The sequence below is a fragment of the Hippopotamus amphibius genome, chromosome 6 (assembly GCF_030028045.1).
Source record: "Hippopotamus amphibius kiboko isolate mHipAmp2 chromosome 6, mHipAmp2.hap2, whole genome shotgun sequence".
NCBI lineage: Eukaryota > Metazoa > Chordata > Mammalia > Artiodactyla > Hippopotamidae > Hippopotamus > Hippopotamus amphibius.
The window spans coordinates 89,331,632-89,351,547 of record NC_080191.1 but is presented as its reverse complement, the minus strand read 5'-3'; the positions used below and the strand labels follow the sequence as shown (position 1 = coordinate 89,351,547).

Genomic DNA, 19,916 nt, shown 5'->3' with positions numbered 1-19,916 from the left:
TATCAGGTGCTGGGCAAATAAACTGTATCTACATCACAGTGTCTTATTAAGCATCTAATTAAGTATAAGCTCCATGCTGTACACAGTGCATAAGCAAACTGATGACAGTTTTAGTTATTGGCAATGGTAAATATTTTGTGTGAGTATTGAACTAATATTCCTAAAATGTTTACAAAAATAAATGTAAATGTATGTATTTATTATACTCTATTTCAGATGTTTAAATTTTAATAGAAAGTATGAGAAAAATCAGGAAACACAGTAATTTACTTCTCTTGAATATTCCCTTTTCCAGAGTCTTAGTAAATCAGCCACTATGAGATGTGTCTTTCAAGTATGACTACTTCTTAACAGCATTAAAACAACTATTTTGAGTTAACAGCAACAAAAAAATAACATAAGAATTCATGGAAATTTTTTAAGAAAAATTGTGACTTTAGAAAGACAACAAGCCCCTGTTTACTGACTTTTACCTAACTACAACATTCAAAGTTATGCCAAAGTGTTTCACACTCTATAAAGTTTCTCAAATTTTGAGTATATGTATTCCTATTTTCTTGATTCCTCTTACACTCTTATGAATTCTTCATTAAATTGCCTCACTGAATAGTTGGAACAACTTGCTTTGGTACTATTTATATTGAAAAGAGATTAAAAGAAATAAAATTAGCCCTAACTCTGAAAAACAAAAATAAAGTACAGTTATAATGTGTATTGCCTTGAACTGTATGCAAAAAATGGAAGAGAAAAAGCAAACGTCATTTTAGTGCAATCTTCTAAAAATGGGAAACCTCTTTTTACCTGTAGGAACAATTTTTGTAACCAGGCAATGATGGTGCTATAAAATAATTACAGGGACATTTTTCTGAGTGACTCAGTTTATAGAACAGCTAGGTGAGTCAATTACCAAAGGACCCCACTGTGAAAGGGTTAGATTTCTATAAGCTTTAGAAAACATATGTATACACACTCACACTCCCAGAATCAGTTGTATAATAGAAACTAATTGTAACCCCACAATGAAAGGTACATGGGGCTTATTAACATGTAGAAAAAAGGAAGCCAATTTTTAAAATACTAAACTGATATTTTCTTGGAGGATATGTTACACCATTTTCTGGGACCAAAAGGGGATTTATCATTAAGGTGGAAGTTATAGTGAAAGAATTGCTTGATGTTAAATTCTATGACTTTAGGTGGTGAGTGAAAGTTCTAAGAATGTATCGTAATTTCTATAAATAGGTCAATTTAATAAACTGGAATCTACCAATTAAAAAGATCAGAAAATAGCTTTCAGCCCTATTGCTATGTTACCAAAATATATAAATTAAAAATAATTTCAATAGCTCAAATGCTAAAAGTGGCCTATTTTCTCTCATTTAAACATTATAACAATACTGGTAATCTGTGGAAGTACAGAGTTACTTTTTTTGTGTGGGAGAGGGGGGCACACTGCACTGCTTGTGGGATCTTAGTCCCCCCACCAGGGATCTAACCCATGCCCCCCGCAGTGACAGCATGGAGTTTTAACTCCTGGACCAGCAGTTAAGTTCACAGAGTTATATTTTAATACATGAGACCAACACTAAGGCAACAGAATAGAAGAATTACCACAATGTAGCAAGGCTATAGAAATCTGTAAGACATTTATCATAAGAAACTGGGGACAAAAATATTCATAGATTTTCTATTATCATTTACTTTTAAAGTTTTTAACTTTCATGTAGCTAATAATTGTGACAGAAGTGAAGAACGGATTTTAAGACAATTAAATTAACCAAATGATAAAAGCTCCCATCATAATTTTCCTAATGATTGCAATATTTTAAGTAGCAAATCTCTCTTATCTTGTGAAACTTCCAACTACATTCTCTCCTCAGGGAAATTCCCAAAGACAATGAATAATTTAGTCATAATTCTAATTAAAAACTGAGTTGGAGCCTCAGAGCCTGTGAAATTTACAAGACAATGTCGCTAATTATTTGTTACTTCAACTTGTGGTCTAGAACAGTTTTAGACTGCTTCAGGAAAGCGCGTGCAGAGTTAGCAATCCAGACCAAACCAGTAATATCTCAAAAACACTATTGAGATAATACTGATTTCATAGTAATTGGCTCTTAAGCACTTTTCTAATTGCCTTCACAGTTTATATCCTCCACCTTTGCAGAAAAGTACATAAAATATAACTGTGGATTATTCATAGCTAACCCATTAAATAATCTTCATGATATCCATGCAATATAAAATAATTCTTGCATTAATAGCTGATCTTCAGAGACTAAAACTTAACTTTTAAATTTTCAGCGCTTTAATTTCAAGTTATTCATCACAAAGTCTAGTATGTTGTCCACGATACTGAAGTCAAGCAGAAATGCAAGGTATTCCAAATGTAAAACTCTGCAATGCATATTTGTATATATTTGGTAAAGCCCAACACTGAAGTATATTACCTTAGTTTTGCATGAGGCAATTTCTGGTGCTAAAAAAGAACCAGTATCATATGCACAGAAACAATAATAATAATAAAAAAAAAATACACTGCCAACCCCACCAAGACAAGATTGAAAGAGATTGTCCTTATTCTTAGAGGCATTGTTCATGAAAGTTTAAAAGCTGAAAAACTCCACCAAACCAAGTTAGAATATTTTCCTTTAAAAAATATTTCTTGAGACTCTGTGATGGTATACATGCTGCAAGTGGTTTTGAAGGGATTTAGAGAAAAATTATTCAATTATTTGTAAAATATTATTATTCTGATAAAAAGTTGTTTTAATTTACTTCACATTTGCTTTACAAAGAAGTATTTATACACTACAAGCATTGTGCACCAACAGAATTGTATTAACTTGGAAAGTAATAATACAATATCAGAAAGCTATATGATGATAAAAATCACTCATAATTCCCAAAATTCAGTTTACCTTTTTGACATAAATCTTGTAGATGAAGCAAATGGCAAACTGACTTTTAACAAACTACCTTGCTCTCATGTAAAAACCCAACTGACATGGAATTTCTCCTTAAATATCACAATTGAGTTAATTTATTTGTTGGAACGTTGTAGTTTTTACTAAAACTGAATAACTGTAGTTTTTTACATCCTAAGGTAAATATGTCTGTTAACTTATAGAAAGTAAATTGAGTTATAGAAAATCTTTGTCCAGCCTTTTAAAAATAAGAATGTCAGTGCCTTGGAAACCCTGCTTGAAGTTAGCTGATATAGAAAAGATGCAATCAGTCTGAATTTCTTTCTTCAGAGCAATTCTGAGCTTTCAGTTCTGGACTTACATGGGGGGGGGCAGATATATGCTAATAAGAATGCTAAGTAGGCTTCAATTAAAAAGTAAGTGAACGAATGAATGCATACATACATACATACATGCATATTAACTACCAAACTATTATTTGGAGATTCCCAAAGCCTGCACTATTGACCATTCTACTACTTGAAAAGGAGAAAATAAACTAGAAGGTCACACCTACATTTTAATATTAGTTATTTTTGAGTTTTTCAAATAAATTGTATAATACTTAAATTTTCCTTAAGCCTTAAAAACATTCCACATGTCTATTAAAGCATGCTTATTTTATATTTCTAATATGGCAATCAAATAGAGAACAGAGAGAAGGATATAGTTGAACAGCTCATATGGACAAAAACTGCGTTTTTTAACCAATGGAGCAATGTAATTGATTAAATACTGTCACAGAATTTTACAAAAATCGTACCATATATGTTGAATCTCTGAGGCTTGTCACTGACCACCCCTTTATCATAAAGAAGAATAATTTTCTGTTGTCAACTATGCAGATCAGACCACAGCTAAAATACTGTTTCCAATTTTGGTCTTTAAGAATTTATTTAGGAGAAATTAAAGGACATATAGTTGAGATAGGTAATAGTGATCTTCAGAGGTCTATCTTAGAAGTATGCCAAACGTGAAATTCCCTGGTGGTCTAGTGGTTAGGATGCTTGGCTTTCACTGCTGGGGACCCGAGTTTGATCCCTGATCAGGAAACTAAGATCCCACAGGCCATGTGGTGCAACCAAAAAAAAAAAAAAAAAAGGTTGCCAAACAATACTTACGGAGGATATTTTGATATTGAACTTACATTAAAAAAGTGTAACGTCTCTAATGACTTAGAAGACACAGAATGTGTTACATATGTTAGGAGAATGTACAATGTGGTCAAAGGATCAAATTTGTGTGTGGTTTTGTTTAAGAAAGTAATATAAGTCCTAAAGCCAAAAAAAAAAAAAAAAAAGAAAACTTTGTAGTTTTGTATAAGGGATATTAATTTGAATTGAAATTTCTCCCACAATAATTTCCAGCTTTATGATGAGAATAATAAAGGAGAAGAGAGAAATTCACTTGCCAGGATTCTTGCAGATTGTATCATGTTGGCTTATAGGCTAGAATAGATAATACCCTATCTTAAAATATTTTGATGCTGTGATAGTCTTACTGCTTGTTATGTTATAGAAAATATTAAACTTCATTGATTTTTTTCATTCTTTGGTTCTTTTGGAACATGCTTCCTGAAAAAGATGATAGTTTATAGATCATGTTCTGTAGAACTGTAAAATATTTAGCAGCAGTGAATGAGACAGGGAGAACTTCTTATAACTTCACTGTAAATCTACTACTCTCTCCAAAATATAAATCAGAAGAATAGAATATAAATCAAAATAGAACAGCAGACTCATCACATCAATTTTTACAAAAAAATATGTACTATTGAACACTAATAATTCTTCCTTGACATCTGGTATTGTTCTTATATTTATTAAAAATATTCTATCCTCTGAAATAAAACTTTTATATAAAAATGTATTTCAAGCAATTATTATAAAAAATGCAATGATGAGTTATACAACAAATTTTTAATTTTCATATGAAAAAATAATTCAGGTTAGCATGTTTTAAATTTTATTAAAGACATTAATGAATTTGCCTGCAGATTTAACATTGGAAGACATGAAATAAAGCTTAATCTTCTATTAATAAACTTACACAAATAAGTTTGCATGAAGAAAAATTTGTATTAATTATCTTGCAATTAAAGTAATAATTAAAATTTGCTTGGAATTCAGTTGCATAATAAGGCCAAAACTTAAAGTAATGTTATAATTACCTTGACAAATAAAAAGATTTTAACTAAAATTTCATCTGTACACTTAACTATACCCTTGAGCACTTACAGTGTATACAGAATACTCTTCTTAAGGCTAACATATGGACCCTGACTTCATAAAGATTTGATAATAATATGGGAAGTAGGACACACCCACACACAATACAAAATAATAAAAGCTGCAAAACAGAAATTGCTATTAAAGGAACTAAGTCTGGGTGATTTTTAAATGCTAAAATCCACCTCAAAACAGACAGATGGTAAATCTACATCTGTTTCTATATAGAAAGAGAACATAACTCTATACAAAACATGCTCACATTAGATTTATGCAGCTATAAATAGGAGACTTTCCATTGTCCCTCACTGTCTGTAAATATCTGCCTCTTTTGTCCCATTATACTAAACACAACATGGATTGTTAATGGTTCGAGAAATAAAATTTCAAAAATAATTGTCATTACTCTGTTCACCTTCAAAAATGAAATTGCCAGCAGATTTTTTTGTTGTTGTTGTTCTACAAATTTCAGAAATCTTTATGACCAGAACAGAGTCACCCACATTTGTTGACACTAACCATTAACCCTCTATGACCATTTAAAGTTAACTGATTGTCAATATATTTTGAAAAAGGTTGTGGATAATACAACTACAAAATCTCTTAAAAGATAGTTTTTAAGACAATTTGATCTTCCAAAGTTTCATCTGATGAATTTAAAAGGCAGTGAAAAAAATGATTTTCTTCTTAGCAAACATCTTTTTCCAAGTTCTGTCATCTTGATTAGTACATATAGTTGTTTCAGATCATCAAAGTGGAGCACTAAACATGTACAAAAAGTGAGCACTGAAAGTTTTCAAGAGAAGCTACAATGTATGTATTGCAAATAACGTATTCAATAAAGAGCACATCTGAATCCTATCCAGCAACTAAACACTGACAGATGTTTTGTTAAATTTGCAGTAATTTAAAAGTTCAAACATTGGTTAATATCAACAATATGACATCTATTTTTTTCTTAATCTAGGCTTACTTTTTATGCATGGATGTAAATTCAAATAAACAACATTTCTAACATTTATCCAGTCTGTACAATTAAAAGACTTTTAAGGAAAGGAATAACTTTTATTTTTCTTAAAGGTAACATTGAGATATCTTAAAAGAGAGAATGAGAAGAATGGTTTTACTCCAAATGAAATGTTAGGGTAAATAAGAGGAGCTGATTTAAGGTAAGAATATATCAGACATTGATTGAATCTGGGCATCCTGAATTTGAAGCATTGGTAGCATATTCAGCAAAAAGAGGTTATCAAGCAATTGGAAATGCACTACTAAAGTAAGCACAGGATATGGGTTTAATCTATAGCATCAATGACTACATATGTTCCAGGTCATAGTTAAAGTTACAAAATAGGGCATCCCAGATAGAAATGGAGAAAGAAAGGAAGGATGAGGAAAGACACTTGAGCAGAACATATTTAAGTGGTATGTGGAAGAAGAGAAAGATTGGAAAACCTTGTAGTCAATAGAGGTCTCAAAAAGAATAAAAGATGAAAATGAAGAAAAATAAAGAATGAGAAGAGCATTGTTTATGGCATCTGTGATGAACAAAGGGAGGCCCCTCTGTGCCTGGCTGTAGAGCGCCAGTCAACAAGGGATAGAAAAACTCCCCTTTGTGGGGCTGGCCTGGTGTGCCTGCTGCTGAGAGCCAGAAGTCTACAGAGTGGGCCAGCTCTGGAGACACTCCTCCTACACCCAAGCCTGCCAGCTTCCCTGTGCAATGCACCTCTGCTGCTGCCAGGGCTTCCACAACCCAGGCAGGGCACTATGCTGACTCACATGCAGGAGAAGGAGACAATAGTGTACCCTCTCTCTTCCCACATAATGGTGCCTACAGAGGAACCATAAAGGAAGCTCTGCCAGTTGTAGAGAAATACAAAAAGCCCCCAAGGGCTGGCCATCAGGTTCCTTATGCCAGGCATCAGTAAAGAACCACACTAAGGCCAGATTTCCTATATCCATGGCTGCCAGCATCCTTGCGCATTTGGCGTCACCCCTAGGACTCACGCAACCCAAGCAGGGCCCTACTGTTGAGTCACACTCAGGGAGAGGAGCCACTATCAAAGCCTCTCTCTTCCCACACACCTGTGTCTGCAGATGAACAATAAATGAAACCCTCACTGAGGCAGACCCAATGAGCTCCAAGGCAGCCTCAGGACCACACTCCAGCAGCTGGGCCACACACAGAAGCAGCGACAAAACCAAAGCCAAACACTAAGGATAGGGGGATGAAGGAAGAGGTTCTAAAATCTTTCCATCAGATATACACACCGTACACTAAATCCCTGTGGTCAGCTAGGAAGCCTCTATGTCTTTGGAATACCTGAGTAGACAATGAATGTTCACAAAAATGAAAAAGGTCTAGCTCTGTCAGCAGTGGACTTTGGGAGCAAGCATACACAGGAATTGGGCCAAATGAGAGCATAAGTGGATCCCATAGGACCCACAGCAGGTCCAGAATCAAATCCAGAGGCAGAGGAGGGCCTGTTGGGGAGGCAAAGGTGCCCTGAGTCTCCTGGAATGTCCAAGGGCACTTACAGCTGAGACCCCAGGAAACAGAATTATTATTGTTAATTCAATTGATTTGATTCATTCTGTTTTCAGTTCTAGCTTTTTTTTTTTTTAATTGCAATCTTAGTCCTAAGGGATCTTCACATTTTATAACATATTTTTATTCTATTTTTTACTTTTATTTTTATTTTATCCTTTTTATATATTTCTATTTCTAGCTAGCTTTTCTGTGGTACTGAGTTTATCTCCCCTATCTTCTTTTCTTCTTTATCTTTAATTTATATTTTTTCTTTTTCTTTTTATATTTCCAGTTATACTACACTCCTCTGTTGCTCTGTTTTATCCTTTTTGATTTTATCTTATTATACTTTTAATCATTATTATTTGTCTGCTCTGTTTCCTTGCTTTACTCTTCAGATGACACAATGCTTTGGTTTTTGTTATTAGGCGTGTTTTTTTTTTTTTTTTTTTTTTTTTACTGTGCTTGTTGGCTTGTTTTGTTTCTTTGCATCAGTCTTTAATTGGCACTCTGCTTAGATTATGTTTTTTTTTTTTTTTTTTGGTTTTGAATTTCTATTGGTTTTCTCTTTGATCGCAATTTGGTGTTCTTCTGTCAGGTTGTTCTAGTCCTTTATGTTCTATTGGGTTCTGTTTTTGTTTTTCTTGTGTATGTACATGTTTCCTTTATTCAGTATTTGTTTGTTTGGCTTAAACTTTTACCATTAGTCTGGGGCTTGGATCGTCTTTTTTAATCCCTTTATTGCCCAGATGAGTGACCTGTGGTGTCTGGATTCCTCAATCAGAAGCCAAGTCTGAGGCTCTGGAGAGGGAGCACCTAATCCAGGATGCCAGACCACTAGAGAGTCCTGGGGCACAGGAAATATTAACCACAGAGAACTCTTATGGAGGCCTCAATCACAGTCTAAGACCTGGCTTCACTGGACTGCCTGCAACTGCCAGTGCTGGATACCTCACACCAAACTACAAACAAGACAGGAACACAAACCCACCCATCAGCACATAGACTACCTAAAGCAGTATTAAGCTCACAGATACCCTAAAACACATCACCTGACAGAGTCATGCTCATCAGAGGGAAAAGACTCAGATCCACACACCAGAAAGCAGGCACCAGACACTCTCATCAGGAAATCTAGTCAAGACACTTGACCAACCCTACCACAGGGGACAGAGAACAGAAACAAGAGGAATTACTACTAGGCATCATATGAAAGAAGGCATCAAATATTAAAAATTAGACTAAGTGAGAAAGCAAAGAAATGCCTTGCAGGCAAAGGAGCAAGATAAAAACCCACAAGATGAAGTAAATGAAGAATAAATAGGAAAATTACCTGAAAAAAAATTCAGGGTAAATATAGCAAAGATAATTGAAAATCTTGAAAAGAAAATAGAGAAAATATAAGAAACATTTAAAAAGGACCTAGAAGAACTAAAGAGCAAACAAACAGTAATGAAAAACAAAATAACTGAAATTAAAAATACTCTAGATGGTATAAACATCAGAATAACTGAGGCAGAAGAACGAGTAAGTGAGTTGGAAGATAGAATGGGGGAAATAACTGCCACAGAGTAGGAAAGAGAAAAAAGAATAAAAAGAATGGAAGACAGTCTCAGGGACCTCAGGGACAACATTAAGTGCACCAGCATTTGAATCATAAGCATCCCAGAAGAAGAAGACAGGAATGAGTTGTCTGAGAAAATATTTGAGGAGAATGTAGTAATAGAAAACTTCCCCAGCATGGGAAAAGAAATAGTCAATCAAGTCCAGGAAGCACAGAGAGTCCCATCCAGAACAAACCCAAGGAGAAACACACTGAGGCACATATTAATCAAATTAATGAAAATTAAACACACAAAAAATTAAAAGCAGCAAGAGAAAAGCAATATATAATGTGTAAGGGAAAACCCATAAGGATAACAGTTGATCTTTCTACAGAAACTCTGTAAGCCTGAAGAGACTGACAGGATATACTTAATGTCTTAAAAGAGAAAAACTTACAGCCAAAAATATTCTAACCAGCAAGAATCTCATTCAGACTCAACAGAGAAATCAAAAGCTTTACAGGCAAGCAAAAGTTAAGAGAATTCAGCATCACCAAACCAGCCTTAAAACAAGTGCTAAAGGAACTTTTCTAAGCAGGAAACACAAGAGAAGGAAAAGAGCTGCAAAAACAAACCCAAAACAATTAAGAAAATGGTAAGAGGAAAATATATATCAATAATTACCTTCAATGTAAATGGACTAAATGCTTCAACCAAAAAACACAGACTGGTTGAATGGATACAAAAACAAGACCCTTACATATGCTGCCTACAAGAAACCCACTTCAGACTAAGGGACACATATACACTGAAAGTAAAGGGATGGGAAAAGATATTCCATGAAAATGGAAGTCAAAAGAAAGCTGGAGTAACAATACTCATATCAGACAAATTAGACTTTAAAGTAAAGACTATTACAAGAGACAAGGAAGGGCACTACCTAATGATCAAGGGATCCACCCAAGAAGAAGATATAACAATTGTAAATATCTATGCACCCAATGTAGGAACACCTCAATACATAAGGCAAATGATAACAGCCATAAAAGGGGACATTGACAGTAACACAATAAAAGTAGGAGACTTGAACACCCCAATTATATCAATGGACAGATCATACAAACAGAATATAAATAAGGACACACAAGCTTTAAATGACACATTAGACCATCTAGACTTAACTGATATTTATAGGACATTCCATCCAAAAACTACAGAATATACTTTCTTCTTAAAGTGCACATGGAACATTTTCCAGGATAGATCACATCTTGGGTCACAAATCAAGCCTTAGTAAATTCAAGAAAATTGAAATCATATCAAGCATCTTCTCAGACCACAACACCATGAGACTAGATATCAATTACAGGCAAAAAACTAAAAAATGCAATCACATGGAGGCTAAACAATATGTTATTAAACAACCAAGAAATCACTGAAGAAATCAAAGAGGAAATTTAAAAATATCTAGAAACAAATGACAATGAAAACACAACAACCCAAAACCTATGTGATGCAGCAAATGCAGATCTAGGAGGGAAGTTTATAGCAATACAGTCCTACCTCAAGAAACAAGAAAAATATCTAATAAACAACCTAAACTTACACCTAAAACAATTAGAGAAAGAAGAACAAAAAAACCCCAAAGTGAGCAGAAGGAAAGAAATCATAGAGATCAGATCAGAAATAAATGAAAAAGAAATGAAGTAAACAATAGTGAAGATCAATAAAACTAAAAGCTGTTTCTTTGAGAATATAAATAAAATTGATAAATCATTAGCCAGACTCATCAGGAAAAAGAGGGTGAAGACTCCAATCAGCAGAATTAGAAATGAAAAGCAGAAGGAAGTACATTCCCAAACTCATTCTATGAGGCCACTATGACCCTGATACTAAAACCAGATAAAGGTGTCACAAAAAAAAATAAAATTACAAGCCAATATCACTGATGAATATAAATTCAACATTCCTCAACAAAATACTAGCAAACAAAATCCAACAGCACATTTAAAAGATGATATACCATGATCATGGGCTTTATCCCTGGAATGAAAGGATCCTTCAATATACACAAATCAATCAATGTGATATATCATATTAACAAATTGAAGGAGAACCATATGATCAGCTCAATAGATATATAAAAAGCTTTGGACAAAATCAAACATCAATTTATGACAAAAACTCTCCAGAAAGTGGGCATAGAAGGAAATTACTTCAACATAATAAAAGCCATATATGACAAACCAAAAGTCAACATCATTCTCAATGGTGAAAAACTGAAAGCATCCCCTCTAAGAACAGGAACAAGACAAGGGTGCCCACTCTCACCAATATTATTCAACATAGTTTTAGAAGTGTTAGCCACAGGAATCAGAGAAGAAAATGAAATAAAAAGAATTCAAATTTGAAAAGGAGTAAAATTGTCACTTTTTGCAGATGACATGATATTATACATAGAAATGCCTAAAGATGCTACCAGAAAACTGCTAGCACTAATCAATGAATTTAGTAAAGTAGTGGGATACAAAATCAATGCACAGAAATCTCTTGCATTCCTATATACTAACAATGAAAGATCAGAAAGAAAAATTAAGGAAACACTTCCATTTACCATTGCAACAAAAAGAATAAAGTATCTAGGAATAAACCTGCCAATGGAGACAAAAGACCTGTGTGAAGAAAATAATCAGACACTGATGAAAGACATCAAAGTTGAAACAAACAGATGGAGGGACATGCCATGTTCTTGGATTGCAAGAAATAACATTGTGTAAGTGACTGTACTACCGAAAGCAATTTACAGATTCAATTCAATCCCTATTAAATTACCAATGGCATTTTTCACAGAACTTGGAACAAGAAATTTTACAATTTGTGTGGAAACACAAAAGACCCTGAATAGCCATAACAATCTTGAGAAGGAAAAATGAAATTAGAGGACTGAGGCTTCCTGACTTCAAACTATACTACATGGCCACAGTGATCAGGACAGTATGGTACTGGCACAAAAACAGAAATATTGATCAATGGAATGATTAGAGAGCCCAGAGATAAACCCACACACATATGGGCACCTTATCTTTGACAAAGGAGGCAAGAATATACAATGGAGAAAAGACAGCCTCTTTAATAAGTGGTTCTGGGAAAATTGGACAGCTACATGTAAAAGAATGAAATTAGAACACTTCCTAACACCATACACAAAAGTACACTCAAAATGGATTAAAGACCTAAATGTAAGCAAGACACTATAAAACTCTTAGAAGAAAACATAGGCATAATGCTCTATGATATACATCAAAGCAAGATCCTTTTTGTCCCACCTCCTAGAATAATGGAAATAAAATCAGAAATAAACAAATGGGAACAAAGGAAACTTAAAAGCTTTTTCACAGTGAAAGAAACCATAAACAAGACAAGAAGGCAACCCTCAGAATGGGAGAAAGTATTTGTCAGCAAATAAATTGACAAAGGATTAATCTCCAAACTATATAAGCAGCTCATGCAGCTCAATATCAAAAAATCAAACAATCCAATCCAAATATAGGAAGAAGACCTAAGTAGAGATTTCTCCAAAGAAGACATGCAGATGGCTAACAGACACAGGAAGAAATACTCAACATCACTAATCACTAGAGAAATGCAAGTCAAAGCCACAATGACATATAACCTCACACTGGTCAGAATGGCCATCATCAAAAAACCCAGAAACTATAAAAGTTGGTGAGGGTGCAGAGAAAAGGGAACCCTCTTGCACTGTTGGTTGGAATGTAAATTGGTATATCCTCTCTGGAAAACTGTATGGAGATTCCTTAAAAAACTAACATAGATCTACCATATGATCCAGCAATCCCACTACTGAGCATATACCTTGAGAAAACCACAATCCAAAAATAAATATGTACCACAATGTTCGTTGCAGCACTGTTTGCAATGGCCAGGAAATGGAAGAAACATAGATGCCCATCAATAGATGAATGTATAGAGAAGATGTGGCACATATATACAATGAAATATTACTCATCCATAAAAAGGAATTAAATTGAGTTATTTGCAGTGAGGTGGATAGTCCTAGAGTCTGTCATACAGAGTGAAGTAAGTCAGAAAGAGAAAAGCAAATACTGTATGCTAACTCATATATATAATATCTAAAAAAAAGTTACTAAAAAATATAAAGAACAAAAAAACTGGAAAAAATGTTACTGATGAACCCAGTGACAGGGTAAGAAAAAAGATGCACATGTAGAAAATGGACCTGAGGACAGAAGGAGAGGGGTCCAAGTGGAATCTGGTATGAAGTGAGAAAGTAGCATTGACATATATGCACTACCAAATGTAAAATAGATAGCTCATTGGAAGCTGCTGCTTAACACAGGGAGATCAACTCAATGGTTGGTGATGGCTTAGAAGGGTGGGATAGGGAGGGCAGGAAGGAGTCATGGGAGGGAGGGATATGAGGATTTTTGTATAAATACAGCTGATTCACTTTGTTGTACAGTAGAAACTGGCACAACAGTGTAAAGAAATTATATTCTAATAAAGAGCTTTAAAATTTTTTGAAAGTATAGCCTTTACTACACCAAAGAAATTTTGGGAGAATATAGTGTTTTTCTCTGTTCATATACTTTTTGATTATGTACTTTATAAACTTTTGTGTTTAGTTCAATTATGTCAAATTTCTTGTTTAGAGTTTTTCTTTTTTATTTCACATATTTTGAAACTATTATAAATGTGCTTCTTTTGCTTTTACTTTGTTTCATATTTTTTATATTTTCTAACTATTTTACCTTCTTCATACTCTTGAAAAATGTGTTTTATATGGTTGAAAACACTAAAAAAAAATAAAACTAAGAAAGGTTTGGAAAAAAGTGTAGATGGCCATTTATGCTTTAGTTAATAACTAAAATAACATTTTCTCAAGCAATTGCTGTACCATAACTCACTCTTCTTCCCAACAGTTAGAAGCTGAAATACAATGTGCCTTTTACTGAGGTTTAAGCAATGATTATACTTCAGCTGATTTAAATTCTGAAAGTACTGAGATAACTTGACTAGAGTCCACAATCTTCTGATAGACTGGAAGGCCCTTCAGATTTAGTTGAAATGCTTTCAGCACAGCATGTTATAAGTGACTCTATATAAGTGGATAAAATAAAGCCACATGGAACAACAACAACAATAACAAACCTGAGGAAAAAAAATGCATAAACCCTGGTTTTAAGTTTAAAAAAAAACTAATACATGATAAAAATAACCATTTAAGTAATTATCAAAATGGAATCAAAAGTAAAATAATAACATATTTTTCAAATCAAATCAGAAAACAATTAAGGAAAACAATACTTGATGATATGAATTTGATCATTCAGTCTCTGGAAATGAACATATACAAAAAAATTCTGGAGAGTGATTTGGCTTAACAAATCAAAAACCAAACCGCCAATGAGTTTATATACTCTGAACCATCAATTAAACTCTGCCAGTCCTATAAAATCTGTTATTAAATATGATGAAAAGTTTGTAAAAGATGTAGGGAAACATATTAGTTGCAATGTTATATAAAATGAAAAAGAAAATGTCTAAAATTGGGAATATTTATTTCAGATATATGCATATTTACAATGAAATATTTTTTACTAGTAACTAATAAAAATAAATGTTAACTGAAAAATTTTTAAACAGTGTTAAGTAAAACAAGGAAGACAACTATATAAATGAATCATTTAAACTATAATTTCAAATGTTAAATCTATCTTAATGCAACACTATTTTATATATGAATAAAAGCAGACATGAAAATCTCACAAGATATTAATAATTGTCAGATTTTCAAATTGTGGGCAATTTATGTCATTTTGATATATTCATTTTATCTTCAAATATTCTTACATTATCATGTATCAATGTAATTGTCATTTAAAATAATTGAAATTATATGAGCATCCTTTGCTCAGTTAAAGCATTCATATTTAACATCATCATAACCATTCTGCTTTATATACCACCTGACTACCAATCTTCTATTTTTTTGGTACATCAAAATAGTCCGACATCTATGAAGGCTCAAAGAGGGTGAAGCAGCGGAGCTGTGGCAGACGGGAAGGAGTGAGAAACATACGGAGGGTCCACCCTCTGCAGCGCAGCTCAGTGTTCCCGGACCAAGACGTCGATCCGCGGCTGCACGGAGGGTCCAGGAGCAGGAGCGTGGGAACCGGAGAGCTGGTTCAGGGTGAGAAACATTGTTGCCAGTAGGGTGACGGACCGAGAGGACAGGAGGAAGGAGGTCCGCAGAGAGGAGTGCCCATCCCAGAGAGCTGCCCGGCCATGATGGCGGCTGGAGGCTGCAGGCTCACGGGTGGGGGGGAGGAGCCGCACGCATAGCCTCTCTCTCTCTTTCAGTGCCTCTGCAACAGGCAGTGGAGAGACGCCCCTGGGCCACCTAAGGCACTCAGGGATAACAAGCACCCTCAGGCACTCGGGCGGGGCTAGATTAAAACCCCTTGCAATGCCAGCAGCAGGGAGGCTGCCGAGAGAAAAAAAAAAAACAGCAACAAAAAAAAACCCCGACAGAGGCCCAACTCTAAGACTTTCTGTTTACGCCTGAGCCACCAGTGTCTCTCTGCAACAGGCACCTCCAAGCCTGACTGAAACAACAGGGCGCCACTGCTCACTCACTCCCAGGAGAAGGAGCCACTATTGTACCCTCTCCCTCCCCACACACCAACACTTACAGACAAACAATAAAGGAACCTCTGCTGGTCACAGAATAATGCAAAAAAACCCAGGGCAAGGAGAAGGACACTTACAGCTGAGACACTAAGGAAACAGAAATAGTAGTATCAATACCTATTGAACTGGTCCATTCTGGGATCAGTTCTAGATTTTTTTTTTTGTTTGTTTTTCTCTCTCTTTTTTTTTTTTTTTTCTTTATTAAATATGATCTTAGCCCTAAGGGATCTAAAAGTTTTATAACATAATTTTTTAATGATATTTTTTATTCTTTTTTTTTTTTTTTGCCTTTTTATATACTTCTATATCTAGCTAAGTTTTTGGTAGTATGGACAATATATTTCTCATACTTTCCTTTCATCCCTATCTTTCATACATTTCTATTCCTTTCTTTTTATTTGCATATTTCCAACCACATTACGCTCTTCTGTTCCCCTTTCTTCCAGCCTTTTTAAGTTTATTTTATCTTAACATACTTATAAGCAACACTATCGGTGTGCTCAGACTCCTTGCTCTATTCTCCAGATGACGCACTGCCTTGGTATTTAATATTAGGCTTTTGTCTTTATCTTAGTTCTTAGTACAACTGTCTAATTACATTCTGAGAATCTCCATTCTCTCTGGTGGTACTCTGGCTCTTTTCTATATTTGATCCTAGCTTACAAAATCTCCCTGGATTAATGTTTGTATGTGTAGGGTGTTATTTGTTTGTTTGTTTGCTTTTGCATTTCACTCTGATTTGTTCTGTTTCAGTTGTCAATTTCTGTTGGGTTTCTCTCTGACTATCTGATAGCACACTGGGGTTCTGTCAGGTCTTTCTAGAGCCTTTTATCCTAATGGATTCAGCAATTGTGTGTCTTATACATGTATGTGTTTCCTAGACTTAATATTTGTTTAATCCAATACTTGGACATTAGTCTGAGGCTTGGACAGTCTTCTATAAACACCTCTATCACCAGGACAAGCAACCCCAAAAGTTGGGACAACCATGAGGAAACAAAGAAACACCATGCAGGCAAAGGAGCAGGAAAAAAAACCCACAAAACCAAATAAATGAGGAGGAAATAGGAAAAATGCCTGAAAAAGAATTGAGAGTAATGATAGTAAAAATGACACAAAATCTCGATAATAAAACAGAGAAAGTACAAGAAACAGTTCATAAGAACTCAGAAAAACAAACAGCAATGGATAACAAAATAACTGAAATTAAAAATACTCTAGATGCTATAACCAGCAGAATGACTGAGGCAGAAGAACGAATAAGTGAGTTGGAAGATAGAATGGGGGAAATAAATGCCACAGAGGAGGAAAAAGAATAAAAGAATAAAAAGAATAGAAGACAGTCTCAGAGACCTCAGTGATATCATTAAGAGTACCAACATTCGAATTATAGGCATCCCAGAAGAAGAAAACAAGAAAAGGTCTGAGAAAATATTTGAAGAGTTTATAGTGGAAAACTTCCCCAACATGGGAAAGGAAATAATTAACCCAGTCCAAGAAGCTCAGAGAGTCCCATACAGAATAAACCCAAGGAGAAATACACCAAGACACATATTAATCAAACTAACGACAATTAAAAACAAAGAAAAAAAATATTAAAAGCAGCAAGAGAAAAGCAACAAACAACATATAAGGGAAAACCCATCAGGATAACAGCTGACCTCTCTACAGAAACTCTGCAGGCCAGAAGGGAATGGCAGGATATACTGAAAGTCCTGAAAGAGAGAAACCTACAGCAAGAATACTATAGCCAGCAAGAATCTCATTCAGATTTGAGGGAGAAATCAAAAGCTTTCCAGACAAGCAAAAGTGAAGACAATTCAGCACCACCAAACCAGCCTTACAACAAGTGCTAAAGGAACTCCTCCAAGTAGGAAACACAAGAAAAGGAAAACACCTACAAAGACAAACCCAAAACAATTAAGAAAATGGTAATTGGAACACATATGTCAATAATCACCTTAAATGTAAATAGATTAAATGCTCCAACCAAAAGACACAGACTGGCTGAATGGATACAAAAACAAGACCCTTCTCTATGCTGCCTACAAGAAACCCACTTCAGACCAAGGGATACATATAGAATGAAAGTGAAGGGATGGAAAAAGATATTCCATGCAAATGGAAGTCAAAAGAAAGCTGGAGTAGCAATACTCATATCAGACACATTAGACTTGAAAGTAAAAACTATCAAAAGAGACAAGGAAGGACACTACATAATGATAAAGGGATCCATTCAAGAATAACATATCACAATGGTAAATATCTATGCCCCCAATATAGGAGCACCTCAATACATAAGGCAAATGCTAACAGCCATAAAAGGGGACATCAACAGTAACACAATAATAGTGGGAGACTTGAACACCCCACTTACATCAATGGACAGATCATCCAAACAGAAAAACAATAAAGACACACAGGCTTTAAATGACACATTAGACCATCTCAACTTAATTGATATTTATAGGACATTCCATCCAAAAATGACAGACTATACTTTCTTCTCAAGTGCACACGGAACATTTTCCAGGATAGATCACATCTTGGGTCACAAATCAAACCTTGGCAAATTCAAGAAAATTGAAATCATATCAAGCATCTTCTCAGACCACAATGCCATGAGACTAGATATCAATTACAGGAAAAAAACTGCAAAAAAGACAAACACATGGAGGTTAAACAATTCACTCTTAAACAAACAAGGAATCACTAAAGAAATCAAAGAGGAATTCAAAAAATATCTAGCAAATGACAACGAAAACACAACAACCCAAAACCTATGGGACGCAGCAAAAGCAGTTCTAAGAGGGAAGTTTATAGCAATACAGTCCTACCTTAAGAAACAAGAAAATTATCGCATAAACAACCTAAGCTTACACCTAAAACAACTAGAAAAAGAAGAACAAAGAAACCCCAAAGTGAGCAGAAGGAAAGAAATCATAAAGATCAGAGCAGAAATAAATGAAAAAGAAAGGAAGGAAACCATAGCAAAAATAAATAAAACTAAAAGCTGGTTCTTCGAGAAGATTAATAAAATTGATAAACCATTAGCCAGACTCATCAAGAAAAAAAGGGAGAAGATGCAAATCAACAGAATTAGAAAGGAAAAAGGAGAAGTAACAACGGACACCTCAGAAATACAAAACATCATGAGAGACTACTACAAGCAACTATATGCCAATAAATTGGATAACCTGCAAGAAATGGATACATTCTTAGAAAAATACAATCTTCCCAGACTGAACCAGGAAGAAACAGAAACCATCAACAGACCAATCACAAGTACGGAAATTGAGGCAGTGATTAAAAATCTCCCAACACACAAAAGCCTAGGACCAGATGGGTTCACGGGCGAATTCCATCAAACATTTAGAGAAGAGCTAACAGCGATCCTTCTCAAACTCTTCCAAAATATTGCAGAAGGAGGAACACTCCCAAACTCATTCTACGAGGCCACCATCACCCTGATACCAAAACCAGGCAAAGATGTCACAAAAAAAGAAAATTACAGACCAATATCGCTGATGAATATAGATGCAAAAATCCTCAACAAAATACTAGCTAACAGACTCCAACAGCACATTAAAAAAATCATACACCATGATCAAGTGGGGTTTATCCCTGGGATGCAAGGATTCTTCAATATCCGCAAATCAATCAATGTGATACATCATATCAACAACTTGAAGGATAAAAACCATATGATCATCTCCATAGATGCAGAAAAAGCTTTTGACAAAGTTCAACATCCATTTATGATAAAAGCTCTCCAGAAAATGGGCATAGAAGGAAATTACCTCAACATAATAAAAGCCATATATGAAAAATCAAAAGCCAACATCGTTCCCAATAGGGAAAAACTGGAAGAATTCCCTCTAAGAACAGGAACAAGACAAGGCTGTCCACTCTCACC

The 19,916-nt window shown here is 34.7% G+C and overlaps 1 protein-coding gene across 1 annotated transcript in view; it reads right to left on the bottom strand.

Moving 5' to 3' along the window:
- The window catches only part of EYS (eyes shut homolog), a 1,676,468-nt gene that overhangs the window by 1,410,115 nt on the left and 246,437 nt on the right, over positions 1–19,916 (bottom strand). The gene's annotated exons all lie outside the window — the stretch shown is intronic.